At 43.0% G+C, this 23,086-nt stretch overlaps 1 protein-coding gene across 12 annotated transcripts in view; it reads right to left on the bottom strand.

Moving 5' to 3' along the window:
• PTPRS (protein tyrosine phosphatase receptor type S) overlaps positions 1 to 6,988 on the bottom strand; it is a 197,821-nt gene extending 190,833 nt beyond the window's left edge. For 4 of the 12 annotated variants that reach the window (XM_051971817.1, XM_051971821.1, XM_051971820.1 and 1 more), the window contains exon 1: positions 6,741 to 6,987. The gene's annotated coding sequence lies outside the window, so the exon portion shown is untranslated. Of the gene's footprint in view, positions 1 to 6,740 lie in introns of all 12 variants that reach the window. The other 8 variants (XM_051971823.1, XM_051971829.1, XM_051971824.1 and 5 more) reach the window with 4 other exon arrangements.
• Between the last annotated feature and the right edge of the window lie 16,098 nt (positions 6,989 to 23,086).

Here is a 23,086-nt window from a genome sequence, read left to right as displayed (position 1 = left end):
TGAGCCCCAAATACCTTGGGCTTTTTAAAAAGCAAGGGGTAGCATGTGACTGAGATGATCTTCGTAGGGAAGATGGAAATATGACAAAGGGGAAGGGTAAATTATTGGGAAAATTTTCTTTAAAGGGGAACTGGACAGGACGGTGTATAAAGAAAAGGGATCACTGCTGTGGCCACAGAGGGTCTGCGCCAACAGCCTTTCCCACTGATTTTCATGCACTGAATGTGGACTGCATGTCAGTGTACAAGCATTTACTTAGTACTCACTAAGTGTCGTGCGCTGGAGTACATCAAACCACAGCCTCTGCCTTTAGGGAAGCAGCACCAAAGGCATTATGGTTAAGTGCTTTTTGCAAATATCTTACCCAACAACTCTGCATGTAGGTGCTCATATTAGCCCTGTTTAATTTAATTTAATTTTAATTTTTTATTTTTTGCTGAGACAGTCGGGATTAAGTGACTTGACCCAGGGCCACACAATTAGGAAGTGTTAAGTGTCTGAGACCAGATTTGAACTCAGGTCCTAAATTCAGGGCTGGTGCTCTATCCACTGCACCACCTAGCTGTCCCTATCATACCTATTTTACAGATAGGGGAACTGAGGCAGAGAACAGATAAGCCCTAAGTTACACAGCTAGTGGCAGCTAGGCAGGGTGGTGGAGAGAGCCTTAATTCAGAGGATCGTCGTTCAAATCTGATTTTGGACCCTGGGCAAGTCACTTCACTCTGCTTGCCTCAGTTTTCTCATCTGTAAAATGGTAAATCACTCCAGGATCTTTGTCAAGAAACTCCCAAATGGGCTCATGAAGCTGCTACATGTTGGAGACCAGATCTGAATTTAGGTCTCCTTGGCTCCCTGTCCAGAGCTCTGCTAGCTGCTCCCTCAGCTGCCCCTTACAGGGAAGACGCTGGAATACTCCAGTATAAAAGGAAGGCAGTTTCCAAGGGAAGACCCCCCCCCCGGGGGTGGGGGTGAGGAGAGAAGGCAGTGAGGAAGCAGAGGAGGAAAGAGAATAATCAGGGAAGGAGTTAAGCCATGAAGAGGTAACCGAGAGCCCCTGGAGCCTGAGGAGAGAGGGAACAGGGCCTGCGCTTTGGGAAGAGGGCTCTGGCACTGAGCGGGATGTGGGTCAGAATGCAGAATGGCCCGAGAGCCCAAAGGCCTGTCCCACCGGGGGCCCGAGGTGAGTGGCTCGATGCCGGCAGAGGGTGTAGAGAAGAGTCTGGTTTGGAGCTCGTCGAGTCTGGGTGCCTATGGAACATCTGATTTGAGAGGTACAGGAGGCAGCTAGAACTCGAGAGGGACTAGGCCTGGAGATGGAGACTGGGAAATTCTTTGCATAGAGATGGCCAAAGCCACGAGGAGCCCTGAGAACCAAACAGAGAGACGGGGGCTCATGTCCATCATTAGTGGATGTGACCTAAAGAGCCAGCAAAGCAGGAGGCGGCAAAAAGCCTGATGAGAAAATAGCCAGGAGGTGCTGGACCGTGTTAAATGCTGCAGGGAGGTTAAAAACAATGAGCTCTGAGAAAGGATGGTCACAGATTCGACAGATCCACATCAATACAAGATCAAACATCAGGTGACGGAAGCTATACCCGGTGACTTACTGGACAAATGAGACAGGAGAGGTTAAAGTGAAAGAAGGGGCTGGGGCTGCCTGGACCCGGCTCACATGGGGACCCCCACAGATCCAGGCCATTGGACCTGCAAAGTGGAGACAAAAGTTTCAGGTTAGATGCGCACACCTCTGCTTGGGGCCCAAGAGCCAGTGTTTCCACTCCTAGAAAACTCATGGGAACCCAAGGAGTATGTGAAAGAGAATGTGTGGATGTGTGTGTGTGAGGGGGGGTACCGAAGAAGGTATCTTTAGGATGACGGCATCAGGAGCTCTCTGTGATTTCCCCAGACACCCAGATGTCATCGACTGGGAGGTAAGGGATGGAAAAGACCCATTAGCTCACCAAGATTGTACCATCTCTCCAGGCACAACCTTGTTTGCTCATGGCTCACTGTGCAGATTGTGCCCAATTATATCAATTCTCCACACGATTAAGCCATCGTTAGGCAGGGCAGGTGGAAATCCCCAGGGTGGGAACTCCTCCCACCTCCACCCCTTCCAAAAGTGCACCGTCATCCTCCTGGATGCTTTACTGTAGTAAACTAGATATTTAGGAAGGGTCTCAGGGCAAACTATCTGGAGGCTAGGAGCCAGACCTGCCTGGGACCCTCAACTATAATGGGTGGGTGGGGGAGGATTTAGATCACTAAGTGTCATGCACCGGAGTACATGGAACCACAGACTCTGCCTTTAGGAAGCTCACATTCTAATAGGGAAGTGCTCCTATCATCCCTAATTTTATTTTATTTTAATTTTTAAATTTTTTTGCTGCTATGCTTATAAAAATGAACCGAGGTCTTAACGGCAAAGTCAAACTTCTGGCTCCTTTGTTCTGCCTTCCCAGACTACGAGGGAAGGAAAGGTAGGAGGGCAGATCCTCTCCTCCAGGATATCACGGATAAAATACTGAATCTGGAGACAGCTCTTCCACTTACTAGTGTGTGCAGCCTTGAGCAAATCAATTCTTTAGTCATCAATTTCCTCATCTGTGACATAAGGGAGGAGGGAGGTGAACTAGAAAACCTTAAAATTCTCCTTAATGCTAAAATCTGTTTTTCCGTTGTCCACCCTAAAAAACATTAAAATGGTCTCTAGGCCATCCTCCAGGCACAAGGAAATTGCATTAATCAGGTTCTCCGAGTCCATTTTGGGACAGAAGGATCTCTCAGTTGTTCCAACCCTCTTGCTAGAAAATTCAGTTTCCTGAATATTGAAGAAAGAGCATCATGTGGTTTCCTTTTACTTCAAAGCATCAGACAGCAGGAGCAAGCCCAGTTCTTTGTATATTTCTACCACAGACAAGGACACATCCCAGTCCCAGCCTTCCCCTCAAACCTACTATTCCCACAACACAAACTCCCTTTTCAAAGCTGCAAATGCCAGTGGCAGCGAGGAAGGTCTAGTTGGCAGAGTAAGAGACACAGAAGGCGAGATGGTGGGGGGAGGCAGAATAGGAAGCCACACCAGACCCTGGGAAATAGAGAGAGAGGGAGAAATATGCAAATGGAGAGTCGCCTCAAATCCCTAAACCCATTAATAAGGCCCTGAACAGAAGCAGCTGGTGTCTCATCGGAGGCAACTGGCCAGCTTTTCCAGAAGGGTGAAGGGAACAATTCAGGGAAACGGAGAAAACACACACGCGTTTCTCCCTGTGCATCTCCCACCCCTTTGGAACGAGCCAGGTGCTTTTTTTCACAATGCACTAATAACAGCTGGAGGGAGATGTGCGGGCTCCCAAGATATTAAATCAGCAACAGGAGATGCCCCGAAGCTAGGGGGTGGGGCGGGAGAACGCTCCACTTCCATCTTCTCTCCTTGGCAGCAAGTCTCCATTGGTGTTTTGTCTTATTTTTCATCTTAAGGGGGACTGCTGCAGCCCGGTCAGGGGGTCCCTTTGTACTCCCCCCGCAGCCAGCACCCAGAGGTTGCCTTGCCCTTTGTGGGCTCTCCATAAATGGCTGATGAGCAAATTAACGAAGAAACGAATTAATGAATTCCAAGGCTCTGCAGCTTCTCTCGCTAAGAAAAGCTTCAGATCCAGAAAGAAAAGCTTCAGATCTAAAAAACCAGAGGAGCAGGAAGGGGGCGGGGAGCAATGAGAGTCCCCACCAGGTCTGCTTGGGGGATGCTTTTTCCTTGAAGATTCCCCATTAGTCTGGCTGAAGAGGGCCCCTCACCCCAGGGGCTGCCACATGGACCCTCCTAACTCCCAGTCCCAGGGAAACCCCGCAGGCTCAGCCCGGGCCGAGCGAAGCGGCTATCAGAAGAAAGCACGGGGAAGTGGCTGGGTTGACAGTGCACCAGCCGGGAGAGAGGGAGAGGAAAAAAAACCCAAAAACCCGCCGGGGCTTCCCACTTGCCCGCTGCCTGCTTCCCCCCACCCCCCTCGAGACTCAAAACACAGGTTTCAAAGAAGCGCCCCGGCCCCCCCACTGCGCATGCGCGCACTCAGGCTTCACCCCCTTCCATCCCTCCCCCACCCCCGCTGGTAACAGTTGGAACAAGGAGTCCGATGGCCGGAGCGCGAGATAACGGCCAATGGGGGGTGGGAGGCGAGTGGAGGAGGGGGGGAAGGGAACTCCGCCCCTGCCTCCTCCTGGAATGACGTCACTCGCATCTCCCCGCCCCTCCCCTCGCCCTCGCCCTCGCCCCCCAGCGGCGCGCGCGGCCAGGGGCGATTACCCCGCCGCAGCCCACCGTAGGCCGGGATTTTGTGATTCCGTTTCAGATTTTAGCTCCAGAAGGGAAAAAAGCAGGGCAGGAGAAGATCGACCGTGGGCAAGAACCCACGGAGCCCCTAAGTTGCATGAGCCGCACGCACGTCCTCCGTGGTCTCACCTTGCTGGCGCAGGCGGGATCCCCGGGCGGGCGCCACGTGCAGAGCGAGGGGAGCTGTCAGTCCATCCAGGCAGCGCGCCCCAGCCCTGCTCTGGAGGCGCCGGCACCCGTGGCGACCAGCCCGAGCCCCAAGATTACTAGTCAATCTGTGCATTTCCTTTCAGTAAGCATTTATTATGCACCTTCAGAGCACCCAGGACTTGCGAGGAGCCAAAAGCCAAAGGCCGCCGCCCTCTCCCTCCAACGGTCATAGATGTTTATTCGAGCACCCACCCATCCCCGGGGCTGGGGCGGCAAAAACCAGATTTCCCTCTCGGCTCCAAGGCAGCCCCCTTCATCCTCTCCAACAAACTGGCACCCTGGCAGTAGTCTGCTTCAGGAGAATTCCGAGCACGTGAAAGCTCACTCAAAACCCCGTGCCAGGGTCTCCCTGGCGGGACCCCTGCCAGGCTTTCCCCTTTTCATCTTCTGCAGATCTCTGAAAATCCCGGTTCCTAGAGGGAGTCAAGGGCTGGTGCAGACTTTTTGGCTTCGCCCAAACTAAGGGGCTTCAGGCTGGTGTCAATCACCGACACTCCTTCGCTCTCTCCAAGGGGACCTGAGATGGTGGGATCCAAGCCCGAGTCTGTTTCCCCCAATACCGAGGAGGCTAAGCTACCTTCCAGCCCTAATTCTTTTTGTCATTCCCCTTCCTTTTGTGGACAAGAAAAATGTTTCTCTTTTTTCGAAGAACAGCACCGTGGGGCAAGAGATTTAGGGGGTGGCGGCGGCGTAAGGACATATCAAAAAGTCTCACATAGTCTTAGTTCCTAAATCATGGTGAAGAGCACACCCCCGAAACACACCCCATCCAGACGCACCGGGCTTCCGGCATTTCGGGCTGGGGTGGGGCAAGGGCTCCATCCTTTGGGCCCCCAACCCCTAGCTTCTCACCAGAGGGGGACTGTTAACTCCTGTGGTACTCCGTCGTACCGGCTACACAGAGCTGAGCTAAAAGCTGAGGGTGGGAAGGCTGGCAGGATGCTCGGGGGAAATCAGAAGCTAAATCCCATTGGGGAAGAGGGGTGGGGTGAAAAGCAGGAGAGTAGGTGGGAGGGGGGCACAGAAAGAAGGGAGGGGGGAAATCCCATAGGAGGAAGGGGCTCGGGGCCAAAGAGAGCCCTCTGGTGCTCAGTGAAGAAGGGATGTCCATGGTCTGACCAGCAACCAAGGCCGGCAGACCTGACTTGAAGGGGGAGGAAAGGGCTAGGGAGAGGTCCGCTGCCACTTTTGGGATCTCTGCATGGAAGGAGAGAAAGGAAGGCAGCAGACGGTAGGGACTCAGGAAGGTAGAGTGCCGTGGGCTCCCCAGGTGCGGGAGAAGTGGCAAAGACTTCTTGCTTATAAAAGCCCCTCAACATGCACCCGAGTGTCTGGGCTCAGCCCTAGAAGGTATGAAGCTTCAGGACTCAGCCTTGCTCGGCTTTTCCCCCACCCCTCGGCTCGATGCCCCGTAATTCAGTGGTGCATCTCTCTCTTTCCCCACCCCCACTAGTCCCCGGAATAGCCGTGGGTCTTCGCAGCCTTCAGCAGCTTGCCGTTGCTCTATCCTCGCAGCCCTCCTTGGAGAGAACTGCCCCGGGACTCGGCGGCCATCGCCTGCATACTCCGCTCCATGAAGCCCAGGTCCCCTTCCTTTCCCCTTTGCTGCCCTCCCTGCCCCGCCCGCATCCTCCCCGGGTAGGTCGGAGGCTTTCTGCCTAGCTTCCAGGGCAGTTCTTCGGCTAGTGCTTTCCGGCGTGTTCTCCCCCTCCCCCAGGCATTAGCCCAAGCCATCCTAGTCGGTTTGCATCCCTCCTTCCCAACCACAAATTCACAGAGCTCCACGCCACATCCCGCTTCCTTAGTGCAACGTTCAGAGGCCAGTCCTGTACGTCCCCACCCCCCTCTCGTCCCTGTGCAAAGCCGCCCCCCCCACCCCGGCTATCCCCGCCGCCCCAGGCATTGTCCCGGTGCCTCCTCACCGGCTCCTCAGTGCAACGCCCCAGCTTCTGTTTGCGAGCACGGCAGCCAGGGGCACCGGAGCATCCTTCCAGCTCTACACAATGCCCGAGTGCGCCGGTGCATCACTCCCCGGCTCCATCACACAATGCCCGTGTGCATCCCATCCCACACTACGGCGACTCCATTCCCCCCCCCCCCCTTCCCGCTCCCTCAGACAACTGCCTTCACCTCCTCGACTGCCCCCTGCCCTCCAAGCCACCCCCCACCCCCACCTCTCGGGCTTGGGTTGAAATTTTACCTGGTGGCTGGCTGGGCTGGGCTCCCCCGGTTCTTGCCCCCCTCACATCCTCGCAGGGAGAGGCGGCGGCGGCGTAGCATTTAATCCGTCTGGACCCGGCGCTCTCCCAGGCAAGCCAGCCCGAGCAGCAGAGCAGGCAGCGGGCGCGCGCTGGCCGGGGCTGGCAGGGATCGCGCGGGCGGGCGGCGCGAGGACAGACACTGCGGCTCGCGCTCTCCCAGCAGCTCCAGCTCCCCACAGCCGGTGATGTCATTCCATTCCAAGAGCCGCTGCCTCTGCCGTCGCCGCCGCCGCCGCCGCCGCCGCCGCCGCCGGCCAGGAGCTGAGGGGGGAGGGAGAGGGAGGGCTCGCGCGGCTCCGGGGAGGGGGGGGGCGAGAAGGAGCCCAGGCCGGGGAGGAGCCGGGCCGTCCCTGCGTCACCACGTAACACCTCGCCACCAACCCTCCCTCCTCCCCAGCCCCTGACCTTCCAGCCAATGGGAATAACGGGATCATATCACGTGGTGACTAAAGGGCCGAATTGTGAGTTAAAGGGCTCAGAAGCACGTGGTGCTCTCTAGAGCAGGGGTTTTGGGAGCACGTGGTGATCCCAGTGGCGATAACGCGAGAGAGGGCCTGTTAAAGGAACTATTGAAGCTCCAAGATTCTCAGGCTTGTTCTTCATTTCACACAATTGTAAAGGAATTTCTTGAAACCAGCTTTTCTCTCTCCGGTTTTGCTGGTTTTCAGCCATGAATTTAAAAAAAAAAAAAAAAAAAAAGCAATTACACGTAGCTCTGTAGCACTGTGCTGGGAATGGGATCTGCAAAAACCATGCACTTCTGTCCAGAGTTCCTACCTCCCGGCATTTTTGTGGGGAGAGTATTTGGTAAATCCTGAGATGCTAACAGAAATGGAGTTGTTCATACAAAGCGTGCAACCGCATTTTCTCCTCAAGCCCTACTCCAATGCTTCATTGTGTTGTGGAGGTGGCCAGGGAGAGACCATGTTAGTAAGCTAGCCTCTCCTGATTCACTAAGCCGGGTTCCCCCACGTCACCGGTGGGCTGCCCCTCAACAGGTTATAAGCTCATTGTCCGTAGCAGCCTAAGAAACCAAAACCCCACAAGATGGCCCCCGTGGGTGCCATGGTAGTGGTGCTGGGTGGCACAAAAAGAGCGAGAGAGTGCGGATCTTAGCACCATCTCTAAATGTAAGTTTTGTTCAATGAACAATCATATAAACACTGGTATTCTTGGTAAAAGTTAAACTAGAATTATATCTATATCCTTATATCTATAAGGAAATTACAACTAAATGAAGATACAAGGATAAAAACAAGACAACCCTTGACCTCAAATAAGTAAATACATGATAATCTTCACAAATACTTTCCTTCATAATAACAATCACTTGTTATGATATGGGTATAGTGTTCTAGCTCTTAAAAGTCTAGGGTTTTCAAGATGCCCCCATTGTATGATTTCTGTTGGCTTTCATGATAATGCTCTTTTTTTTTTTTTAGTTAAAATTCATCATTTTTTTAAAAAAAATTTAAATAACTTTTTATTGATAGAACCCATGCTAGGGTAATTTTTTACAGCATTATCCCTTGCATTCACTTCTGTTCCGATTTTTCCCCTCCCTCCTTCCACCCCTTCCCCCAGACGGCAAGAGTCCTTTACATGTTGAATGGGTTGCAGTATATCCTAGATACAATATATGTTTGCAGAACGGAACAGTTTTCTTGTTGCACAGGGAGAATTGAATTCAGAAGGTATAAATAACCCGGGAAGAAAAACAAAAATGCAAGCAGTTTATATTCATTTCCCAGTGTTCTTTCTCTGGTGTAGCTGCTTCTGTCCATCTTTGATCAATTAAGGCTCCATGATAATGCTCTTGATGCAGGTATTATAAACATTATTCCCATTTCACAGGTGAAGAAACTGAATTTCAGAGAGGTTAAACCTCTTGTCCAAGGTTATTATTGCCCAAGAAGTGAGATTTGGACATGGGTGTCCCCAACTCCAAGCCCAATGTTCTATCCACTGTAATCAAAGGGATCAACTAAGAATTGAACAATTCCAAACAGGAACACATTGAAAGCAAGGACAGTTTTTTGTTTGTTTGTTTTTGTTTTTTGTCTTTCCCTAAGCATGCAGTACAGTTCTGGTACATAATAAGAGCTTAATAAATGTTTGTTGACTGATGCAACCACACACACACACACACACACACACAGAAATTGACTCTTTAGGAACAGAAAAGAAATGAATAATTATCGACATGGGAGTCACTTCAGAATCAACTCACTATATGTAGTCAGTTAAAGCTAGTTGTGATTCTGAAGAAAAGATGATAATGGTGGGAAGATTGATGATAATGCTGATGCTGGAGAATGAGGAGAAGTACAATGGTGCTGTCTGCAGTACAGGATCCAATTATAATAGCTTCAACCTGAGCTATTCAAATAAAGTGTTGACACTGGAAAATAAGAAATGGGAAAAGGTCGTATTGACTTTGATAATTACCATTTCCACAGAAGTTTGAATAAGAAGTTCATATAAATTGATGAGAGGCATTTGGCATCATGGATAGAGAGCTGGTTTCTGAGTCAAGAAAACCTGGGTTCAAGTTTCAATTCTGGTACATTACTGACTGTATGACCTTGGACAAAGTCATTTAACCTTTCAGTTAACTCTCCCAGAATATGTTAAAAAAGGGTCATGGTCTGTACTGAAGAATAATGTTTCCTTATTCAGTCTCTCTAGACCAATGAATTCACAGGGTCAACCAGTCCGTTAAATAAGGAAGCCAAAAAAGGCTTTAGATTGTCTTAGAAAGGAAACATTAGATTTCCTTGCCAACGGATGCCAAGGTCATCACTAGTTTACAACACAAACACATTTGTAAAACATTTTGAAAGATAAGAAAAGTTTATGAGTCAGAAAAACTTCATATGAAATAGTGAAATGCAACATAGGCAAAAACACATTTGTAGAAAGCTTGGCAAGAGGCACAACTAAGTCAAATCATTCCAAGAGCATTTATGGATGAAATTGGAAGGTGAACAACAAATAAATGATAAATGGGAACAAATTTGTCATTGTTTCTATGATGAATCTATTTTCATCATTATGGAGAGCAAAACCAACATATTTAGACTTTAACTTCTACCTTTTGTGCTATATGATAAAAATTAAATGGTAATTGAGAAGATGCAGTTGGTAAAAAAAAAAAAAATTGGACCACAGTAGGTATATATTAAAAAAAAAAATCATGGTGAATGTGGATCCATTTTGAAAGATTTGGGAGGAATCATTTTTATGATGTAGCACAGAATGGAAAAAATTGAAAAAGAATGGATAGAATCATGAAAAATATATTTTTTTAATTTTTTATTTTAATAGCCTTTTATTTACAGGTTATATGTATGGGTAACTTTACAGCATTGACAATTGCCAAACCTCTTGTTCCAATTTTCCCCCTCCTTCCCTCCAGTCCCTCCCCTAGATGGCAGGATGACCAGTAGATGTTAAATATATTAAAATATAAATTAGATACACAATAAGTATACATGACCAAACTGTTATTTTGCTGTACAAAAAAAGAATCGGACTCTGAAATATTGTACAATTAGCCTGTGAAGGAAATCCAAAATGCAGGTGGGCAAAAATATAGGGATAGGGAATTCAATGTAATGGTTCTTAGTCATCTCCCAGAGTTCTTTCGCTGGGTGTAGCTGGTTCAGTTTATTACTGCTCCATTGGAACTGATTTGGTTCATCTCATTGCTGAGGATGGCCACGTCCATCAGAATTGATCATCATATAGCATTGTTGTTGAAGTATATAAATGATCTCCTGGCCCTGCTCGTTTCACTCAGCATTAGTTTGTATAAGTCTCTCCAGACCTTCATGAAAAATATTTTTACAAAAAAGGCAATTCTCAGTATTTTACAAAAAAATAATAGCAACAGAAGCAATAACCATTTTTTAATTTGTATAAGAGTTTTGAATTTATTGATTCATTTATTCTTCACCACATTCTGTGAAGGGGATTCTATTATTTTCCTCATTTGTATGATGCCAAATATCATATAGAAGCAACATTTGAACTTAGGGCTTCCTAACCAAGTTCCATGCTCTCTCTATTATACCACCTACTTTCCCATTTTGTGAGAATGATCAACATATGATGATGAGGGTATATTATAAATTTTCCAATTATAAACATATATATATGTGTGTGTGTATTCACATATACATACACATACATACACACATAACTTCTCAAATTTACTTCCTATGAAATGTTACTTTCTATGAAATTCTACTTTTTATGTAACTAGCGTTTGGTGAGGAAAGGATTAAATTGGCAAGTGGATAGTGGGCAGAGTGCTGGGCTTGGAGTTAGGAAAATCTGAGTTCAAATTCAGCCTCAAATACCAGCTGTGTGAACTTGGGCAAATCACTTAATCTCTGTTTGCCTCTGTTTTCCTCAATTGTAAAACGGCCATAACAGTAGCACTTATCTCTCAGGGTAGTTATAAAGATCAAATGATATAATTTTAAAGAGCTTAGCACAATACCCAGCAAAGAGGAAGGGTTCAATAAATATTAGATGTTATTGTTATTAACAGCTACCATCCCACTTGAGAGCAATCCGAGAAACAGCTTTTATTGAGACTTGTTCTCTAGGCCAGATATATTTTGAGGTTTGGTGAATATATATATGTGTACATATGCATTATGTGTAAATATACATATTATATATATATATATATATATACACACATACATGCATGCATCTCTGTATATGCATAACTATATATATACATATATATGTAGATAATATCTAAGTATTTAAAATATGTATATTTTATAAGGTAATACACATCTATCTATCTTGCATTTAATTGTTATGTCGTTATCATCTGTCTTCAAATTCTTCCCTTGAATTTAAAAACAAATCAACAAAAAATCACCTCCCTTGGGTCAAATAAGCCCTTATCTACCCATTGGTCAGATCTGAAAATATATATCACATTCTATTTATTATGTCCATTACCTCTGTGTCACTAAATCTATAGTATATCTCATAAATCTTCTGGAGTCACTGTTGGTCATCACATTGATTAGAATTCTTTAGTTTTTCGAAGTGATTTTTCTTTGCAGTTTTGTCATCATTGTAAAAAATTATTGCCCATACTTCTGCTCATTTCACTCTGTAACAGTTCATATGTGTCTTCCCATGTTTTGCTAAAGGTATTCTTTCTGTCTCTTATTGTGCATAATATACTATTCTATTCCTATACTATAATTTCTTCATCTTTTCCCTAATTGATGAGCATTCCCTTAGTTTGTAAAATTTTTGTTGGAACTGTAGCTGGAACAAAAATGAATATGTTATGGCCTTTATTTTTGTCTTTAATCTCTGAGTATATGCATAGGTGGGGTATCAACGAATATGTACCGTTTAATAACTTTTTGAGTTCAGTATCAAATTGATTTTCAGATTGGCTAGCCTATTTCCCAACTCCACCAGCAGTATATTAGTGTGCCTATTCTCCCAATTCTCTCTAACAATTATACTCCCCGCCACTTTTTTTTTTGTCATTCTTGAGTCATCAGAGTTGTTTTAATGTGCATTTCTTTTACTCTTGGTGATTTGCAACATTTTTCATGTGGTTATGGATAGCTTAGATTTCTTCTTTTGAGAAAGCTGTTCTTATCCTTTGACTATTTACTTTTAGGGAACAGATCTCAGCTTTATATTTTTAACCAGCCTTCTATAGTTTTGGGGTATCAGACGTTTCTTTATAGGAGAATCTTGTTTTACATATTTTTCCCAGTTAATTATTTCCCTTCTAATTTTACCTACTTTAATTTTGTTTGAATAGAGGACTTTCAATTTTATGGAATCTAAATTGTCCATTTTTATATCTTGTGTGATCACTTATCTTTCCTTGAACAGAAATCCTTTTTTTACTCATATCTATGAAAAACATCTCTATCACTGCCCCTCTTTAACTTTCTTATGTTATGATCTTTTATATCCAAGCTATGTATCCCTTTGGATTTTATTAAGCATATGCTATGAGATGTTGGTCTAAACCTGCTTTCTGCCAGGCTGCTTTCCAGTTTTCCCAACAGTTTTTACTAAAGAGTGAGTACTTGTTCTAGCTTTTATTTCTAGTTTTATTTAACATTTTGCTATTATATTCATTTGCTTCTGTATCTTGTATACCCAATTTATCCCACTCATCAACTTTTCTATTTTTCATTCAGCATCAAATCATATTGATGAATACTGCTTTGTAGAATGATTTGAGATCTAGTACTGATAGACTTCCTTTCTTCTCAGTATTTTTTTCATTGTTTCCCTTGAGATTCTTGACCTTTTGTTCCTCCAGATGTTTTGTTATTATTTTTTTCTACCTCTATAAAGAAATCATTGGCTGGTTTGATTATGCAATAACCTAATTCATCTTTCTGCCTCCTTACCAAGCTATCCTCTGAATAGACCTCAGTCATTTTTCTAAATCATAGTCTGACCATATCAGTCCTCCTGTTCAATAGAGTTCAGTGAACCCCTATTGCCTCTAGGATAAAATGTTATTTTAACTGTTATCCTATCCTTTAAAAAAAACATCTATTTTGTATAAATTTTACAATGTACATAATTCTTAGTACAGTGGTATATATTTGTAACACATCTGAAGTTTTTATACATACATACACAAAACTGGGGATTATGCTAATTTTTAACTGGAAATAGTATATAATTAAAAACATTTGGAGACCATTACTCTAGACTGTGGCCTGTGATTGGTCAAGCAGCCAATAGAGCTCATCCATAAAAATGTGTATCTAAGATAAGTAAGATAAGTGGACAATGATTTGCTAAAATGAAAGAGACAAAAAAAGCCATCAGAGGAGAAAAGTTAATTTAAAAGAAAAGTTGTAAATAGTGTAAAGACTTTTCTAACTAGCTGACTGGGTGCAGTTGGCTAAGATGGGGAGATTGTATCACAAAAGAGTGAAAAGTGATCCCTAGGACTATTAAGGTAAAAAAATGATACATCCCTTTTCTTGAATCCAAATAATAACCAGAGATTAATAGATGGTAGCAGAGAGTTGCTGCAGTAGCAGCAATGAAGGGTAGTACAGTGGTAGAGAAGACAAAGAAACAGAGAAACACAGATTAATGGAGAAAATAACTCACTCAATTGCATCACCATAGAATGTTGCTAGTTGTGCAGTCAAAAGTGTAAAGTGCCTTGAACATGGATGCATGCGCATATGATCCCTGTGTACCTATGCACATTCTCTCTGTGTGCCTTCTCCCAGCGGACAGTATGGTGACGTGTAGGAGTATATTCTCTTATACATATGAAAGAAGCTTTTATTCATTGCCTTTGTGTGTGTATGTATTTTTTTTTTTTGCTGTGCTGTTTAATTAAATGTCTTTTGCTTTATAATAAAAAACTCCCAGCTGTCTGTAAAAGAAATGAGGACTTATAAACTATAGTTTTGCATAGATGGTAAATTACATTAAAAAAAACCCAGGATAGCATTGGGCAAAGGAGCCATCTAGACAAAGACCTGGGAATAATTTGGAGTGAAAAAGACCAAAAGATCAGAAGCGATATCTGATACAAAAGAGATGATATCAGAGGAACTTCAAAAGATGGATTATGGAGATTGAAGGGTGAGCAAATGCAAAGAGCCAGAAAAGGGCTGTGAAGACTGGAGAATAGAGAATAATTCAGTGTGGCTACACTGAGAAAGAGCAATATTCAATAAAGCCACAAAGGAAATCTTGGGCCATGTTGTACAGGTCGTGGAATGTCAGTATTAGTTTAGATTTTAAACATTTTAGTTATTTTAGTGCATTATCTATAGTCCCAAATGGAAACCAGATGCTTTGGCCTAAATCCAGTGAAAGATATCAACTCAGAAAGCTTATTTTAAAGTTTATTTCATCTTATAAATTCATACATTATTAGAGATTGAATAAATCTTAGAGACTCTAGTCTAACATTATTTTTCATAAGGAAATTAAAGCCCAGATTGAAGAAGTAACTTGTTCAAGATCCTTCAAGTATTAAGTAGCATGACTGGTATTCAAACAAGTCTTCTGACTCCAAATCTAGTTGCTAGACCAAATTTCCCTGAATCTTTTTCTTTAAAAAAATTATTGAAATATTTTGTTTTTATATAACCTTTATTTCAAATATGTCTTTTCCCCCATCTTTTGTCCAACCTGCCCTTCTATTTAACAATAGATTAAAAAAAAGGAAGAAGAGGAAAACAATCAGTTTAGAAAAGTATCCAACTCATGAACTGTCTGACATTATTTTTTACCCACAGCCTCCCACCCCTGTATACAAAAGAAGGTGTGTTTTCTCGTTCCTTCTCTGGCCCTAGACGTTTTTACAAGACCACAATTAAAAAGAGAGTTAAAATAGACCCTTCACAGAGTTGCCGCTCCATATAAAATAGCTTGAGAAATCCCTCAAGAAGGCAGGGAAGGAGGAAGTCATAGCTGTTTTTTTGGAGCTCTGAGGATTTGTACTCAAAACTTGACAGAAATTTAACCAGCTGTGAGACCCTGGACAAGTCAGAGTTACAGACATTTCCTCCACAAGGAACTCTTTGAAATCAGAGACCAAGTTCTGTCTAAATTTTGAATTTCTCCAATGCCTGGAACTGAGCTCTGTTTGCAGTAGTGTTGAATAAATGAATGAATGGATGAATGGATGGATGGATGAGCTGCTTCTTCTACCTACTTCTCAGAAATATATAGTCAGAATATAACTCGTTTCTTTTGGTTCCCTGCATTCTCAACACATACACATTTCATCTGCCAACTCAAAGCAACAGCTTTCCTCTTTGGTGGGCTCTGCTATAATCTCCTGGTATTCTTTCTCATTTTGCATAGGTTGGTTAGGTCATTTCTCTGCTTAAGAGACTTCAGTGACTCTCTATTGTCTAGTGAATAAGGTTCAAGTCCTAATGCCTGGACTTTCCTCGATATAGCACTTTTATCCTCCTGGATTCATTTTATATCAGGCACCTTTACACATCCTACTCTATTCCTGTCAACAGGAGTAGGAGACTACTTTTCACCCAAACACATTCTTCCCTCTTCTGTCTTTATTCTTTTGCCAACAGAGTTCCAGGGAATGTTCTCTCTCCCTTTTTGCCTTTGAACTCCTACCAAATTTATATGAACCTCCTCCTGGGAACCTTCTGCCATTAATAGCAGCCTTCTTCAGAGTTTACTTAATCCAAAGATTGAGGAAACTCTATCCAGTGGTAACAGAGCTGAGGTTTTGAACTCAAGATATCCTCACTTCAAATCCAGAGTTCTTTCTATCATAATCTGGGATGAACTGATGGATGGAGTAGAGAATAAGTTGGTTTAGCTGGTTTATATCATCAGTATGATATATTGATACAAGTTTGTGTCCTATCTCCCCTATAAGAGCAGAGCCCAAGAGGTCAGGGCCGATATTTTATCTAACCTTTATATCTGACTTAGTACCTAGCACCTAGTGCAGGAATCTGCATACACTTGGTGCTTAATTAAGTCAATAAAAATTTATTAAATATTCTCTGCTGGGTACTGTGTTTAATACAAGTTTATTTTTATTATTGTGATTTTTTTCCTTTTTAAGTGCAATTATTGGCTTTCTTCAAGCTGATTCAATAAACATTTATTAAGCAAATAATATGTGCAGTAAATATAATAAGCTGAAGGAATAAAAATACAAACAAATAGAAAGGCAACTCCCTGAAGGAAAGGAACAAAGACACCATAAAAAGAAGCTGAAGGGATAGTGCTTATGGAGTGATTCTCCAAGGAAAGGAAGCATGTTAGAGAAAAATGTCCAGAGAGTGGATATAGAGACCAGAGAGGGATGGAGGAATGAACCTGCCTGGCCTAGGCATTTCCCTTAAAATGGAGATTATAGAAGGGAAATTCTTTGTCAGTCACTAGCATTTATTAAGAACCTATTGTGTACCAGACACTTTCCTAAGTTCTAGGGATACAAAGAAAGGCAAAAATCAGTCCTTGCCCTCAAAAAGTTGACAGTCTAGTCAAAGAGACAACATGCAAAGAAGGAGGAACAAACAAGTTGTATACAGGATTAACTGGAGGTAATGCCAGAGGACTGGGAAAGACTTCCTACCTTCCTTAGCTGAAACTTGAAAGAAGCCAGGGAAAGCAGAAAATGAAGTAGTCATGGAGGACAGACAATGAAAATGCCCAGAATCAGGACATAGAGTGTCTCCTTGATTTCATCTGGATAGAAATGATGATGAGAAATTGGGGGTTTGGGACAGCAGAGAAGAAACATAACCCCCTGCCTTTCACCTTCTCTGGTTCATTTAAGCTCTGTGGAAAGTATCACAGCATAGATTTAGCACATCACGTGAAAGTTTCCCTCCTTCTTACTCCAGTAACCACTTACTACTTTTATTGTGGGAACCAGATACCAAAGAGCCATTTCTCCTCTTTGTTTCACCCATATTTTGAAGACTGAAATTATCACTTAGGCCAACTAAAAAGGAAATTTATAAGCCTCTTGGGCAGAGACAGCTATAGCAAAAGTCCCAATACTTGAAGCCCTGCCACCTCCCATCACTACCAGATTCTGCCATCATACCAAACATAAGATTGGGTTTTCCAAAATCCTCAGCTATTTCCTTTCCTGTTCAGATGGTCTGTAACATGCTCTGATAACATTACATCTGTTTCCCCTTCCACTGATCTTCACATAAATGTTCTCCACCATACTCCTATTCCATCCTCAGTTCTTGGATTTTCTCACATGAGATTATCTTTTAAATATATAAAGCTGTATCACTCACCAAAGTTAATCCAATAAATCTCAAAAATGCCCGACATGTAGTTATCATGCTAGGCTTTGGTAAACAGAGTTAAGAACAAAATATTCCCTGTCCTCAAGAAGTTTACATTCCATTTGAAGGATATATATGGTCAGTTAAGTATAACATAAGGTGGGAAGTAAAAAGAGAGATCAGACCAAGTTTTCTAAGAATATTTAGAGAGGGAGAAAGTGAGCATTAACAGTTATGGGCAACACAAAAGGCTTCCCAGATGAGATGACATCTGAATTTGGGCCTGAAGGAAGGTAGGGATTTTGAACTTGGAGATACATAGGTTCGGGGAATGCATTATAGGCTAAGAGAACAGCTAATTAACCAATTTGCCTGTATATAGTGAAATCTAAAAATATAGCTCAGAGAAAGATTGTGTAGCTCTTAAACCTCAGGAGTTTATATATTATTTTAGAGCAGGCAGACAGACACTGAAGATTTTTGGTAATAATGACAAGCATTTTTTCCCTTTGTTTTCTTTTTTTATTATAGCTTTTTATTTACAAGATATATGCACGGGTAATTTTTCAGAATTGACAATTGCAAAACCTTTTGTTCCAATTTTTTCCCTCCTTCCCCCCACCACCTCCCCCAGATGGCAGGTAGACCAATACATAACATGCTGTTTGCAAAGTACCTTACAAATAGGATCTCATTTTATCCTCACAATAAAGGGAGGAGATAAGTCCTATTATTATCTTAATTTTATGGATGAAGAAACTAGAAGTTAAGTGACTTGCCTAGTATATACCTAGTAAGCATCTTTCTCCATTCAATTCTCTATCCATTGCATCATCAGGCTGCACAGTCACTTATTCTTTAGGAAAGTTATATTGGCCACTATGTAGTGGATAGAGTGCAGAATGGAAAACCTTAAGGGAGGAAGACCAGTTAGAAGTTAGTCTTACTGAGAGGTGATGTGGTCCTGTATTATGGCAGTGACTTTGTGAATGGGAAAAGAGAAACGGAAAAGAGATTATAGAGGTGCAATCAGTGGAACTTAGCAATTGATTGGCTATGGGATATAAGAGAGAGAAAAGAGTCTAGGATAACTCTGAATTGCAATCTCCAGTGACTGAAAGGATCATAGTTGATGGGAAGGGAGATTCAGAGGAAGGATGCGTTTAGTGAAAGAGATAAGGAATTCTCTTGTGTATGTATTGAGTTTAATGTGCAGGTGGGACAGATAAGTGGAGATTTTCAGTAGCAATTGGAGATATAGGAAAATTGGGGCTAGATGTATAAATTCTGGAGTCATCTAGAGAGTGGTGATAATTGAGAAAATAAGAGAGAGATTGGGGTGAGACAAGAAAAACCAGTCAAGCCCCGGAGAATATACCTTCCATATGATGCTCAAAATCTAAGACCCAAACACAGATAAGTCCAACATACAATTTTACATGATAAATACATTTAAAAAGTACAGATAAAGTGCAATGAAATCTGAGGGAGATGGTCATCATGGACTAGGAATAGCAGAGAAAGCATCCAGGAGGAGGGGACTGTACTGCATTTGGATTTTAAAACACAGATAGGAATTCAGTAGCCAGGACAAGAAGGGAGAGAGTGCTCTCAGAATTGGCTTTTGCTGGGCTACAGATGTGTCCACCATTCACTAGCCAAATGTGGCTATGGCCAGGATCACTTAGCTAAAATATCTAATATAGAAAAGAGGACTGGCATTATCTTTTCTATATTCTGGGTCCAATTGTCCATTGCAGTAGATTTGATCAACTGCATAGTGGTTTCCATTTGGCATCACTTAGTGCTTGCTCATGGCAATTACCCCTTTGGATTGGTATTGAGTCTATAACACCTGGCTCTGTCATCCACTCCCCTGGGTAGCTTTGGCCAAACCATTTCACTTCCATGATTTTCAGTTTTTCCTTTAGTAAAATGAGGGGGCTGGATTCAGTGACCTAAAAAGCCCTTTCTAGGTCTCAATTGCTAACACCGCTTCCAACTCTTACATTACCGGGGGAAAATATTCGTAGATTCCTGTTGGCTGGGCATGGAGGCACATGCCTGTAAATCCCTGCTGCTGGGGAGACTGAGGCTGGCGGATCACTTGAGCTCAGGAGCTCTGAGCTGCAGTAGGACTCAAGACAATCTGATATCCACACTAAGTCTAGCACCAAGATGGTGAGCCCTCAAGAGTGAAGGAAGTCATGAAGGAAGTCATGAACTGACCCAACTCAGGCAAATAAATCAAGTTAAAACTCCTGTATCAATCTGTATTGAGAAATTAAACCCCTCAACCAATGCTGTACTTCTACCCCAGGCAAGATAGTGAGGTCTTGTTATTCTTTCATTTCAGTTCTGTCCAACTCTTTGTGACCCTATTTGATGTTTTCTTGGCAGAGACACTGAATGGTTTGCCTTTTCCTTCTCCAGCTCGTTTTACAGATCAGAAAATTGAGGCAAACGGGGTTGTGATTTGCCCAGGGTCACAAACTAGTAAGTGTCTGAGGCCAGATAGTGAGACCTAGTCTCAAAAAAAATCCTTCTAAGTGATATTTAATGTTCTATGTCCTAAAATTCCTTTTTGGTGTCAATATTCTATATTCTGTGTTCTAAGGTCCCTTTCAGGTCTGACAGTCTGTGAAATTATCTCCCCAGATCCTTACAGTTCAGCAAACATCCTTAGGAGGTAGGGATTGGTATACTATACTCATTTTATAGATGGCTGAACAGAATGAAGCTTGGGCTGAGGAGAAAATGTTGTGGAAGAGCTGAGCGTTGGAAGTTAGGAGATCCGGGTGCTAGCTGCACCTCTTCCATTGACTCATTGTGTGACCTTGGTAAACCCCTTCCCCTCTCTCAGGCCTCCGTTTCCCCACTTATAAAATGAGGGGGATTAAGCAAATAATGACAACAGCTAGCATTTATGTAGCTTTTAGTGTTACAAAATCCTTTCTTTAGGTTATTTCATTTTATCCTCACAACAACCTTGGGAGGGGAGCTATTATTATTTTGGTTTTACAGATGATGACAGAGTGTGAGAAAAGGTAAATAACTTTTTTAGACTCACCCAACTAATAAATGTGTGTTGGGGGGAGATTTGAATTCAGATCTTCCTGGCTCAGCTAATTCAGTTTTAAACTGAATTTAAACAGTTTTAAACATTAGAGTTTACCCCTGCAAGGTTTGTAAAAGGTTTATAAATCCTAGAGTTTACAAAGAGTTTACTTCCCTTACAACAAGAGAACCTTGCATCCACAGTGCAAATGTCAATCCCCTCCTTTTACAGAAGCTGAGGAATGGCCAAGTAAAGGGCCCAAGCCAAATCACTCTCCTGAATAGGATTTCAATCAAGCTCTTGCCGAGCCTAGCCTGGAGCTCTCCATCAGCACCAGCTCCCTTACTGGGCTGGCTAATTCCTCAGCTGCTAAAAGAGACTGTCCATGACTCTAGGCTGGAAGCTTTTTATGTTATCAGTGGAATAAACCTATGTTAGATTGGGAGGCTTCAGTTAACTGGAAGCGTATCCATCATTGTATGACTGTTCTCAGCCCAGCAAGTAATAAAGGAGAAACAGCTGAAGGAAGAAGCCTATGTCCAAGAGAGTGATGAAGTAATGCTGTGTTGGGAGTGGGAGCTGGGGTGGAGAGAGGGAAGTGTGATTGGGGGGAATGATCTGGCCTGTTAGAATCTCTGAAAACACTGTGCAATCAACAGTACTCGCAAGGCCTGAGGCAGTGCTCACCAGAGGGAAAAGGATTATCCTGTGTTTTTTTTCCCCAAGGAGTATGAAGTTCAAATCAGGCATTGTGCTGTCTGTATTATATGGCCAAAGGATCCAAGATCTAGAGTTGGAAGGAATATCAGAGACTGACTTATCCAGACCCATAATTTTACAAAGGAGCAAACAGAGGCTCAGAGAAATTGAGTGATTTGCCTTAGATGATATGAGTAGATGAGATTTGAACCCAGGTCCTCTGGCTCCAGCCTTTCAATGCATTCGACTGCCTGGGAAGTGGACTGGGAGTCAAAAGACCTTGCTTTGAATCCCAGCTGCCATTTACTGACTGTAACCTCGCCTGAGTCCTTTACCTTTTCAGAGGTCTTAGTTTTGGTTTTGGAGAAGAAGCATATTAGGTTTAGATAAGAGGATGGCTAGGGGCTTTTCTGTCTCTGACATCATCTGATTCCACAATTCTAGTTTGGGGGAACAGTGGTACTTCAGAGGCAAAATCCCCAAGGAAGAGGATGTTGCAGCATGCAGCCACTGATCCTCACCATGAGCATTTCCTTATGGATTCTCTTGATACAGAAGCTTGCCATCATTCTCTCCCCAGGCTAAAGCCCCCTTTCTGAGCATGTGTACTTCTTGGGTTATGGCAAATGTCCAAGTCACAATATACAGATCCAAGAAACACAGAATGTTAAAACCAGAAGAGACCTCAAAGACACAAGATAAGAGTATGTAAAAGAGTCTTGGAATTGCAGGCAGGAGACCAAGCTTTGAGTTCTTGCACTGCCATGCACTGATTGTATGATCTTGGGTAAGCCATTTCCCTTTTATTTTTCCCAACAATTAAATAATAGGATAGGACTAAATAATCTTCCATTCTGACTGTCTATATAAGTCTAAGATTCTGTTCCAATTTGTACCTGAATAAAATCCCTCAAAAACATTCCCTATCGGTGGCCATGAGCCAACAATGTAATATGGCAATTAATCCCTTGTCTTTCCAACCCATCCTTTCTCCAAATTTCCTGTTTCTAACATGAATGCTACTATCATACTAACTACCCAGTCTTATATCTGGGATTCAATCAGTTGCCAATAACAACAACAATTAGCTAGTATTTATATGTTTTGCCACAGTTTATCCATTTGATTTCCACAACCAGCCTATAAGGTAAGTGCTATTATTATCTCTGGTTTATAAATAGGGAAACAGAGGTTGAGAAAAGTTAAATGGCTTGTCCAGTTTCACACAGTGAGTAAGTGCAAAATTTAAACTCAGGTCTATCCTGACTCCAAGTCCAACATTCTATCTAGCTGCTGAGTCTTCTTGATTCTGCCTTCAAACTCCCTCTCATCTATCTCATTCCCAACATCCACATGGCCACCACTCTAGTTCAGATCATCTTTACCTCTTGTATGGACCATTGTAATGGCCTTCTAAGGCAGCTTTCTAGTTTTGAGTATTACTTGGGTACCAACAGTCTGTTTAAAATGGAATCCAGCAGTGTCACAAGTATAGGAGGAAAATAGCAAGTAAGTCTCTCTAACTCTTGAGTGAGTTCAAGTATAAAGCACAGGTGAACTGCCAAATAAAAAAGGCAGATGGATTATTTACTGTTGGTGATCTTGTGAAAAAAAAGCAAGGTGTAGCAGAACTATAGAAGGGAAAATATTCTGATTTTCAAAAAAAAGATGACAGAAGACCTTGCAAATTATAGGTTTGTCTTGGACTCCTGAAAAATATTCTAGAACATAATAATAA

Source organism: Antechinus flavipes, chromosome 1 (assembly GCF_016432865.1).
Source record: "Antechinus flavipes isolate AdamAnt ecotype Samford, QLD, Australia chromosome 1, AdamAnt_v2, whole genome shotgun sequence".
Taxonomy (NCBI): Eukaryota; Metazoa; Chordata; class Mammalia; order Dasyuromorphia; family Dasyuridae; genus Antechinus; species Antechinus flavipes.
Note: the sequence above shows the minus strand (reverse complement) of the source record. Positions and strands in the feature narration are given on the sequence as shown.